At 45.0% G+C, this 10,795-nt stretch overlaps 1 long non-coding RNA gene across 2 annotated transcripts; it reads left to right on the forward strand.

Annotated features, from left to right (window-relative positions):
• Positions 1–684: 684 nt before the first annotated feature.
• On the forward strand, positions 685–7,097 carry LOC106003943. Of its 2 annotated transcripts, XR_006603559.1 has the most exons (4): positions 685–816; positions 2,705–2,804; positions 3,685–3,787; positions 6,798–7,097. It is a non-coding gene; the product is annotated as an uncharacterized LOC106003943 (long non-coding RNA). The 2 variants fall into 2 exon arrangements; XR_001176718.2 differs by lacking the exons at positions 685–816; positions 2,705–2,804; positions 3,685–3,787 and adding an exon at positions 3,794–4,288.
• The last annotated feature ends 3,698 nt before the right edge of the window (positions 7,098–10,795 follow it).

Raw genomic sequence — 10,795 nt, forward strand, 5'->3', positions numbered from 1 at the left:
CGGGAGCCCGCCCCGGCCGGGGTGCGAGCCGACCGCCTTCCCGCGCCGGCCCGTGGGGCGCGGAAGGGCGCACGGTGCGTGTGTGCACTGGCCGCGCGGGGGCACCGCCGGGTGAGCGCGACCCCGTGGAGGCCGCCCGGGTTCCGCCGGGAAGAGCTGGGGAAAGGGGTCACGGTCAAGCCTGGGCGAGAAGAGCCAAGGGCTGTGCGGCCTTGAAACGGGGGGGCTCGGAGCGCGTGTTAGGCCCCACACTTTCGGGCTGTTCTCAACCTTTGTGTGTCCCCCCCGCCCACCCCCGACCGTGGCTCCCCGCCCTCCTCAGTACCCCCTCCCCCCACTGTTAAATTTTAATTCCAGAGAGACACCGTGTATCCGAATTTGCCGAGCGTTTATCTGTGCTTGCTCCTTTAAAAAAAAAAAAATAATAATAATACTATTTTTTTTCCCCTCCTCCTAAGAACCAACTTCTGCCCGCTTTGAGGGAATATGGCCTCCGTTGATAACGCACGGTTTAGGGAACATCAAAAGGGGCTTCGTGGAGGGTGTGGCGATTAAGACAAGCCTTTAAGTTCGAAGTGGCCACTGGAGGCGTCCCTCTTTCCCGACTTCTGGACTGAGCCCACGGAAATCGAGGATGCCGCAGTGTGTCGGAGGGGGACGGCCGCAGCAACAGCCTGGGCCAGACCCGACCTGGGCGAAGAAGGCGCTTCCCGGCTTCAGTTTTCCTTCTGGACGCCCAGTGGCAGGAGCTCCGCGGGCCCCTTCCAGCCTCCTCGCCCTGCAAAATGGGGGCAACTCACTCCAGCACTCCACGGGGTAAATCCAGTCCTGTATGTTCCGTGTTTCCATCCGATTGGACCCCAAACCCAATCCTTCTCCTAGGTCTTTTTCTTACCCCCTTTTAAAAAGCGCACAGTTCGGGGTCTTTAAGGACATCCGTATTGCTGTGCAGTCGTCACCGCTCTCCATCTGCAGAACCTTGTCTGTCCTCTTCCTCAAGGAGGCTCTGTACCCATTAAACACTGAGTCCTCATTCCCCTCTTCCCCCAGACCCTGTCAACTACCCTTCTACTTGGTGGCTCTGCCAATTCAACTAAGCTGGGTAACTCGTGTGAGCGGAATCCGTCCTTTTGCGCTCGGCTTATTTCACTTAGCACGATGTTTTCAGAGCTCATCCATGTTGTAGCAGGTGTCGGAATTTTATTCCTTCCTAAGGCTGAATCATATTCCATTGTATGGCTACGCCACATTTTCTTTACCCAGCCACGTGTCAGTGGACGCTTGGGTGGCTTTCACCTTTTGGTTATTGTGAATAATGCCGCAGTAATCATGATGTACAAATATCACTTTGAGACCTTGCCCTTAATTCTTTTGGGTGTATCCCCAGGTGTATAATTGAGGAATCGTAAGGTAGTTCTATTTTTTAATTTTTTGAGGAGCCATTGTAGCACTGTGCCACAACAGCTGCTCAATTTTACATTCTCACCAACAAGGGCTTCTGTTTCTCTACATCCTCACCAACCTTCCTCCCTTCCTTTTTTTTTTTTTTTTTTTTTTTTTTTTTTTTTTCAGGAGTCATCCTAATGGGTACAAAGTATTACCTCATTGTGGTTTTGATTTACAGTTCCCTAACAATTACTGATGTTGAACATCTTTTCTGAACCCTTCCTTTGAATCTGGGTTCTATGACCAGTCTTCTCTTGGTTTCTTCTAGCAAGAGCCAGTTCTGCCTCATGGAGGAGGAAACTGAGGGCAGCTTCTGTTAAGGAGGGCAGCTTGTGATAAAGAGCAGAGAGAAGGGGCAAAGTGGAGCCCACAGCTGAACCTGAGCGGTGCCAGGAGAGGAGATGAAGGGGAAATCTTCTGGAATCCAGAGATTCTGTTGTCAGGAGGTTCTTAACCGTCTGGGCTGGGCAATTTTTGCAGTCAGTTACATTTATCCTGGCTCTGTAGGGACAGATATTTGTGTATGTGTCTCCTGTGAGTGGCCACGGGTGAGGAAGGACTTGTTGGGCTCCCCCCTGTGCATACTGGAACGCATGTTTTTGGAACTGCGTTTGTAAAAGTTAAGTTAAAATGACGCTCACTTAACAGAATTTTCCATTTGCATTTTCAGTTTCTTCTCAAGAACTATGGGGATGCTTATTTAAGTGTTTAAATAATTATCTCTTTTGTATGTGTGTGATTGCTCTTAAAAACACGAGATCTTTTAGATGTATAAAAAACAGAACTTTCTATAATTCCATTCAGTTTTTATTTTGATTCCTGTTCTGCTGCTGCCAAAACCATAATCTCAGTTAATTTAGGATTTTTCTCTGTCTGCTTCCCTGGAGTTGTTTCTGAGGGCTGACATTTTGGAGGGCGGTCGTTTATCTGGTCCTTGAGTCAGATGTGCCCACAGATTGCTGGGGAGGCCATTTTGCTCCTGTCGTAGGATCCACAGCTGTCCTGTGCATCCACTGAGGGGTGGGAATCTCTACAAAATTGATGTTGGTGCCTCAGCCATTCCATAAAGTCATTCCTGGCACAGTGCCCTCTGCTTATGGGACCTCTTTGTGTCCTCCCACAAATTCACATATTAAAATCTAATCTCCAGTGTGATGGTTTTTGGAGGGGAGGACTTTGGATGTAACCATATGAATAGGATTAGTGCCCTTTTAAGAAGAGGCCAGAGAGGTAGCTCAATCTTTTCTCACCATGGGAGGAGACAATAAGAGGGCTGCGGTCTGCAACTCAGAAGAAGGCTCTCGCCGACACCTGACCATGCTAGCACCCGGATCTGAGACTTCCAGCCCCCGGAATTGGTGAGAAGTAAGTTGTTGCTGTTTACAAGCTACCCAGTCTGTGGTACTTTGTTATGAGTTGGCTCAGTCCGAGCCAACTCAGATAGGACCCCAAACTTCTCCATTTTCTTCATCCCCCCCTCACACTCCTGTTTCTCCAGATATGAGATGTACAAGTGAGGTACCTGGGTGAAAGGAAAAGAAAGCAAAAAAGAAAGAACCACTAGGTGTACTCCTGATGCACCACGTCCCATCTGAAAGTCTGTGGCTGCCCTTTCAGTCATACTTCTTTGAAAATATTATCTAATTTTCTCTATTACGCTAAGCCCTGGGGTCTCTCTTCCTCTGTATTCATGTGACTGCAGTGATTTTCTGAAGGGAAGATGCCATTAATAGGCCAATTGTGTCTAAGAAATAGGTACTTAACAAAACTCTAAATCAGACATTCCAGGAATTAGATGGTTCTGTTGATTGCAATTACACTCTCAACTAGAAGCCCCCACTAACAGGTAAGGTCTCCGAGGACAGAGATTTTAGTTGACTTTGCTCCCTGTTTAATCCCCAGCAACTACAACAGTGCCTGGCACATAACAGCCTCTCAATAACTATGTGCTGACTCCATGAGGAAATGAAAGCCATAAGCCAAAAAGTAAACTGGAAAAGATAAAATGGGACAGAAAAATTAAATTCCTAATATATAAAGAGCACTTATCAATAGCTATGAAAAAAACACCCTTTGCAGCTCAACCCCCAAAAAAACCCCTGAAAAAAATGCCAAAAAATTGGGATATGAATGGAATGTTCCTGAAAGAAGAAATGCCAATATAATCATGAAAGTTGGGCTACACTAGTTACCAAAATCAAAATTAAATCAAATAAAAATTTCCTTTTTCCCAAATAGCAAAAAAAGAGGTAATACTAGAACACTGTCACCGGCGAAGAGGCCACTTTCACACAGGACTGATGGGAGCAAACCTGGAATGTTTTCTCTGGATAGCAGTTTGGTAATATAAACATTAAACGATATTTATACCCTATTGTTCTAGGAATTCTATGTTAGAAATCTATCCTAAGAAAGCAAGCAGATTGGGTGACTCAAGTTTTACGTATATTGTCACAGTATTATATATCCTAGTGATAAACAGGAAAAACCTGAATGTCCCGAAACAGGAGAAAGTGATAAATTATGGTATATTTAGAAGATAGAGTGTTAGTTATGCAGACATCAGAAATAATTTTTTAAAAGATTAAAAACATAGAGGCGTGGTAAAGCATTAAGTAAAAAGTAGGATAGAGAAACATATCGTAAAAACAATATTTTCAAAGAAGATTTGATGACAGGGTCCTGATAAAATGTGAAGTTCAAAGACAAGATGGGGAACTGTATAATTCAGAGCCGCATCATTCTTTCTACGCATCTCACTGATGGGAACACCGCATGACTATCACCTCACCTGAGCCCACGGCAACCTTATGAGGCTGATACTACGATTCTCATTTTACAGGTGAGGGAATGTGTGCGGGGAGCAATATGTTCAGGTAACAGAGCCATTGAGCTGTAGGGCCAGGTTTCAGACCTGGAGTCAGGCTCCAGCGGCCATGCTTGTTTAACCTTGACCCACGCAGCCTCTCACTGCACAGGCAACATGAGCCCGCAGCGAGGCAGGCATGTGTCCACGTGTGCGCCGTAGCGGGCAAATTCTCCACAACAGTATTAGTGGCCATCCCTGGGGGGTTATTTTTCTTTTCTTCTTTACCCCTTTTCACCATTTCTCAAGCACGTGCAGCAAGCAACAGTTCCTTTAAGGAGCCAGTGAGGAAGGGCGGCAGCAGCAGTTTCCCTAAATTACAGATAGAGGGTGGTAGGTGGTCATTCTCCACCCGACTTCTGGGGCTGGGGCCAGAAGAGTGCCCCTTCGAGGTAACGGAAGCGACTAGGACAGTCCAGCCTGTGTACTCCAAGGTCTCTGCCAAGTGCAGTGTAACCATTAACGCCTGCCTCTCTTCTCCAAGTCTTTAACTTCCTGGGAGAAGGGTGTCCAAGGGCATTGTAAACAGTTTCTGTGGGGAGTTTTGCAATGTGTGACTCTTTTAGTAATGAATATGCTTTCACTTAAAAAGAACTGGAGTGCCCGAGATTTTTAGGTGACTTTTATATTTCTTCTGAATGCTTAAAGACACCTCTTTGCATTGATTTTATTTTCTCTTTTACAACAAGTTGTTTTCCTTTAGGAAGTATAACCCAACCTACAGGAGAATATTAAGACTTTTTGTAACATTGGTAAATATGCTATGAGATATTTATACATTTTGAGCTAAATGGCGGTCTGCAGATATTTATTGAATCCTGTCAGGAGCTCGGCTAGATGCCTCAGGGACCTCCCTTCTGCCCAAGACACATCATTCCCACCCACAGATCACTTTAATCTACTTTGGGAACCAGGAGATATCTAAAAACATTTCAGGCAGGAAGTGCTAACAGCCTGGCACAGACGGTAAGTGTTTCAGGAATCTGAGCTGGGAATCCTCCCTGAGCTATCAGTAAAGAACCTATGGAGGAAGTGGGTCTTGGGCTGTGTCCTTGGCAGGATCCTTTGGTTGGGAAGGAGAAGGAATAGAGGTGGAGAAGAGAGGATCAGCCCAGAGGAAGCAGAGGATCTACATGGGATGTGGTAGAACATGAAGAAAGCTAATGGGGGATGGAGCATGGAGGGTTTTAAATACCCGGCTAGAAAATTCACATTACAAATGATACTGTTCTTCAGAGAGGACAAATTTTAATGACTTAAATACTCACCAAAGGGGCAATGTCTGCGTTTTTATTTATATTTATGGCATATTTATATACTTGCACTGAACATTTTGAGAAGAGAGACTTGATGATGGGCAGGTTTTGAGGAGGCTTCGTCTAGCACGTGAGGATGGGGGAGCATGTGGAAGTAGGATGACTAGGTGACTGTTTCACTAAACCAGATGTGAAGAGAGGAAGTCTCATTTGGACGGGGCTCCAGGGAATGGAGGGGCGATGAGAGACAAAGGCTTCAGGAGAGAAGCAATAGGATGTTATTGATAAACACATGTGTTGGAGCTACTGGTGCTACCTATGGCAATGACACTGGCTTTGAGAATTTTCTTGTGCCATGACATCTAATGATTGCTCATATGTTGTGTTTTTTGTCTTGTTTTGTTTTTTTAAAGAAAGAAGTTCCACAACTCTCCTTACAGGTCTGCCATATAATCGAGGCTTAATACAGTTTTTGACTACATGGGCTCTCTCAGGGGTCCTGTCCTCTTGCTGTAGCCCTTACTAACCAGATGGCCTTTCTGATTTCTGATCTAAATATTGCTATATATTAAAACCCCATTTCTCAACTGTATCTTTTGTGAAGAAGGGGAATTAGCTGTTCCTGCCGGTTGTCAACTTTCATATCTGTAATGGGAGGCAGACTTCAGTTTGGTTTCATACTGATAAACAGCAGCCAGCCCTGTAACTTTTGTCTTTAAGTCCAGTTTTGCAATATAGATTTGCCTGTACAAGCAAGGTGCTTGCATGAAATAGAAACTGGATTTGTGTAGGGTCCTGGAGACCAACACTCTGGAAAGAATTTATTTGTGTGTTAACTGAGGCATTATTTTGTGCTCCGAGGAAGACAGAATGATGACCTCTGGGTGAGAGGGGATTTCATAAACACAACATAATAAGTACAAACAGAAAAGAAAGGGATGATGCATTTGATTAAATTCAAAATGTAGTAAAACTTATGTTAAATGAATAAAAAGTAAACACGTTTAAAAAACAAATTGGAGAAGAATTTTCACCGCATGTACCCAACAAAACCTTAGTATACAAAATTCATAAGGAATGCCTACCAGTTAGTGGAAGATAAACAACAAAACAGAAAAACATCAATGGAGGGAAATTCCATATTGCCAATAAACTCGTGAGAAGACACTCAACTCTTCTAACAGTCTGGGAACCAGAATCATAATGAGATGTCATTTCACACCCATTAGGTCGGCAGACTTCGAGAAACTTGACGAATCCAGTTGATGGGGATGTGGAGCACCAGCACTTTCATCTGTTATGGATGAGAACAGGTGCACCTGCTATGGAGAATGACTTGTCAGTTTCCTGGTGACATTCAAGAGACTCATTCCCTCCCGCACAGAGTTTCCTTCCTAGAGACGTGTGTTCAGGATATATACAAGCCTATTTGATCCGATATTGTTCCTGATACTGAAACATTTTAAATGACTCAGATGTTCATCTGAAGGACTGTGGATAAATAAACATGGTTTATTTAGATACCGCAATACTGTATAGCAGTTTCAATAATGGATAGGACCTTTGTTTACCAATGTGTATAAATCTAAAAATAGAATGTTGCAGAAAGCTTAGGTATAGGTATGGGTCCATGTGCCCATGCAGATCAAATAATACAGAGCAGGTTACAGTGGAAAATCATGGTGTTCCATAGTTCCTCCCTTCCGTGAATCCACAGCTCAGAAGATGTTTTCATTCTCTTTCTTTTCCTTCCTTCCTTCTTTCCTTCCTCCTCTCCTCTCCTCTCTTCTTCTCTTCTCCTTTCCTTTCTTTTCTTTTCTTTTTTTCTTTCTACTTTCTTCCTCTCCCTTCCTCCCTTCCTTCCTTCCTTCCATAGAAACAGTTTTTCTACTAAGTTCCTCTTGTGTCTCCTGTCATAACTCTAGATTATATGTTGTTATCTCTATTAGTTAGCCTCTACTTATTTAGAAGACTTGAACATTCCCTTTTAACTCTCCAATATGAAGATATTACTTCACACTCTCCCAGTCTCCCATCCTCTTCCCAGTATTAATATTTATATATGTAGTAGGCAGAATTTTTTAAATGTATGAGCCCTCCTTTGTGGTTCTCTGGATGTTCCATTTTCATAGCAACCTATTCTTGTTGCATGGGTACAACAGGGCTGGGCAGGGGGCGTGTGATTGAGCCTGCAGGACTTTCACTCAATGCTCGAGTCTGGGTGTGGCGCCATCAGCAATTACACCCGATCCTGCAGGGGAGCCCCTCATTTGTCTGGTAAGCCCAGCAGTTTGCTCACCTATAAAGCAGGAAGACCATGTAGCCAACGTGGGCTTCCACAGCCATTCTCTATTTTCAGGCAAGGTATCTTTACCGAGTAGACTTTGGATTCAGAGCTCTGGGTAAGGTGGTAAGAAGTGAGCTGTCAGGCTGCAGGGGTCTCCAAATAAAGACCTCAAGAGGGCTGAAGTGTTTTGTTCAGTATCTTTGGGTTTGGCTTGGTTTTTTATGGGGGTAAATGCTGACAGCTGGCTCTCTGGGCAGTGATGGGTTAAGATGGTGTCAAGGGCAGTTGTTCATATAACACGTCCTCATGTTCTCTCGCTTGTCATCCCACTTCTTTTCTCTGCCTTCTAACAGAGGTGCTGACTCTGACTCTGAGCCCAGAAACATGTCAGGGTCCTATGAGGTGGATCAGCTTCCAGCTTCTCTGCAACAACCACAGAAAATTCTAGATTATGGCTTCTCTTTGAGTATCATCAGGCAACTTTCTTCATTCTGTCTTGCAGCTTCCAAACACTTAGAGATGTTTCTCTTTTGTTGGAGCGGCAGAAGCTGCTAGCTGAACACCCAATATTCATATTATCTTGGTTACTAGACAAAACCTCTCTATTGTTGGAAGTGATGGCTAAATAACATACCCCAGCTTTCCTTGCAGAGTGGCCAATGAAATGTAAGTAGAAGTCATTAAAAGAGACTATCAACAAACACAAACAAACAAACAAAACCCACAACTCCTAAAAGAGATAGACTTGGGGTGCCTAGTAGGCTCAGTCAGTAGAGCATGAGACTTTTGATATGGGGGTTGTGAGTTCAGGCCCCACTTAAAAATCTTAAAAGAGATCACTTAAAAATCTAAAAAAAAAAAAAAAAAAGAGAGAGAGAGAGAGAAATTCAACCAGTACTTCTTCCTGTTTGTCTTCCCCCTTCTCTTTTCCTTCTTGTGTGGAACAAGGCTGTGTTTCCTGGAGCTGCAGCTGCCATCTTGGCACAATGTAGAAAAGGCCAAGAACTCTCCCAGGCCTCAGGCCTGGCATATTTGCATATTTTCAAATATTTGCTCCTCCAAAGGAGGTTTAGGTATTGTTGCCTGGGGTCTTGGGAGTGTGGCAGGAATATACTTCCCTGCCTCATTGTCAGGTTTGGCCACGTGACTTGCTTTGGCTAATAAGATGTTAGTGGGAGAAACCAGAAGAGCATTGCACGTTTCCACCAGCCTTTTTTGCTCTCTTCCCTCTGCCTTTACAAAGGCACAACCAGGAGAGAGGCTGTTCCTTTAGCCTGGATTCTGTTATGAGAAGACTGCTAACATATACAACAAGTATGAAATAAATATTGGCTGGGGCCCCTGGCCCACTCAGTAGAGCATGCGACTCTTGATCTTGGGGTTGTGAGTTCAGGCCCTATGTTGGGTGTGCAGATTACATAAAGTCTTAAAAAATAAATTAACCTCTGTTGTTGTAAGCCACAGAGATTTCAGGTTTTGTTACTACAATGTTATCTACTGGCAAGTTCACTTATACAATCTGTAATAGGATATCAGGTGCTGGGGTTTCAGAGCTGAGGGGAAAGGGTAAAAAGTGCTTGCACATTCTGAAGAGAGATGCCAGCTCAACCTGCAGCTAGGTACCATGACTGAGGGAAAATGCTTCCGAAATTCTGAAATAGTGACAGTTTGGATCCTCTTGGGAGCTGACCCTAAGCTGAAGTTAAGAGGGCAGGGGTTTATTGGGGGGAGGAGTGGCTATAACAGATGATGGAGGAAACAGGGTTGGACAGAGAGACCCCAGACTTGACAGGAATCTGGGAAAGTATTGGCTAACCCCGTGGGGACCTCTGGACCAGCAGCCGTCCACTAGAGGTGTGTCATATAGAGCCAAAATAGCCAGGCCCTACTGTTCCTGTTTGAGGTTCCACAGTGACCCCTGTGCTGGGGAGTCTGTAACTCACTAGCCCTTCAAGTGGGAGGTCCTTCTCCAGCTGACCTTCCACCACTCGCCTCGGTCCCTGTCTCCAGAAGCAGGACAGCACTGGACTCTGTCTTCTTAGGTTTCTCAATGGCGGGCAGTTCTGTGGGTAGGGATCCTTTTGGGATCACAACAGGTACCTTCCACAGTACCCATTTGGGCCGTGGAAAACCCTGTACATTCCTCTTCTTTTTGTGAAATTGTGGTCAAACCATATTATAAACTTTGACATCTTAACCATCTTTAAATGTCCAGACCAGTGGGGTTAACTAGATACCCATTGTTGGGCAACGGGAGACTCGTGCATCTTTCATGGACAAATTCTGGAAGTACAGGCTGCTCCCACTGTAGCCCTCCTCCCACGCCCCTGGCACCAGGCTCTATGCCTCCCAGACTCAAGAGACACAAATCAAGCTCTTGCAAGAACCATCCCACAGCCTCCTGCCCACCCTGTAACAGCTCCGGGCACATGTCCTTCTGCATGTGAGAAGGGCTCCCGCTTCTTCCAGCGGCTTCCTTAAACCTCCTTTCACTTGTCGTTTGATCTGGGGAGGAAAGTACCCAGTTCCTGTCTCCAGGAGGGAGAAGAGGGGGCAATGTGTTAGAACTCGGACGCTAATGCTGCTGCTCAAAGAAATCTCCGTTCCTGAATCCCTCAAAGCAGGTTACAGCAATATAGGTGCCCTGGATTCTGTCTACAGGAAAGAACTTGCTGCCAGAGGGGAGGGGTGAGGGAGAGGAGCCAAGTAGGGGAGGGGGATTAGAGGGACACACTTCCACTTAGAAAATCAATAAGCCCCAGGGATGAAAAGAATTACACAGTGATATTGTAAGAACGTTGTAGGGTGACAGGCAGTGACTATGCTGGTGGTGGTGAGCACTGCATCATGTATGGAATGGCCCATTCACTACACCGAACACCGGAAACTGATAAAACATTGTATGTCAGCTAAACTCTGATGTAAAGAAAAGAAGGAAAG

This window comes from Mustela putorius, unplaced genomic scaffold (assembly GCF_011764305.1).
Source record: "Mustela putorius furo isolate JIRA1106 unplaced genomic scaffold, ASM1176430v1.1 tig00003942_pilon_pilon_pilon, whole genome shotgun sequence".
Lineage (NCBI taxonomy): Eukaryota > Metazoa > Chordata > Mammalia > Carnivora > Mustelidae > Mustela > Mustela putorius.